The following is a 323-nucleotide window of genomic DNA, read 5'->3' on the forward strand; positions in this document are numbered from 1 at the left end:
CGCCTCGGGGCCCGCGGAGCCGGCTCTTGGGCCCTGGTTTGAAGCTGCTCTCCCTGCCACCCCGGGGACTGATCGAGGTGCCGCGCTCTGGCTGGCCCTGCTGGTGTGGAACGGTGCGAACTGCCGGGGCGGTTAAAGGTCCCGCTCCCAGACGGTCCCAAGGGAATCCCGCTCGCAGCCGGTCCCAAGGGACTCCCGCTTCTCTTCCGGCACAGGCGCCGGTGCTGGCTGTCTGCTAGCTGGTGTTTCAGACCTGGGGTCCCGTTAACGGGTCGGCCGAGTAACGGCAGGACTTGAGACGGGGGACACGGGAGCGCGGCAGG

Source organism: Buceros rhinoceros, unplaced genomic scaffold, assembly GCF_000710305.1.
Source record: "Buceros rhinoceros silvestris isolate BGI_N320 unplaced genomic scaffold, ASM71030v1 scaffold1480, whole genome shotgun sequence".
NCBI classification, from domain to species: Eukaryota; Metazoa; Chordata; class Aves; order Bucerotiformes; family Bucerotidae; genus Buceros; species Buceros rhinoceros.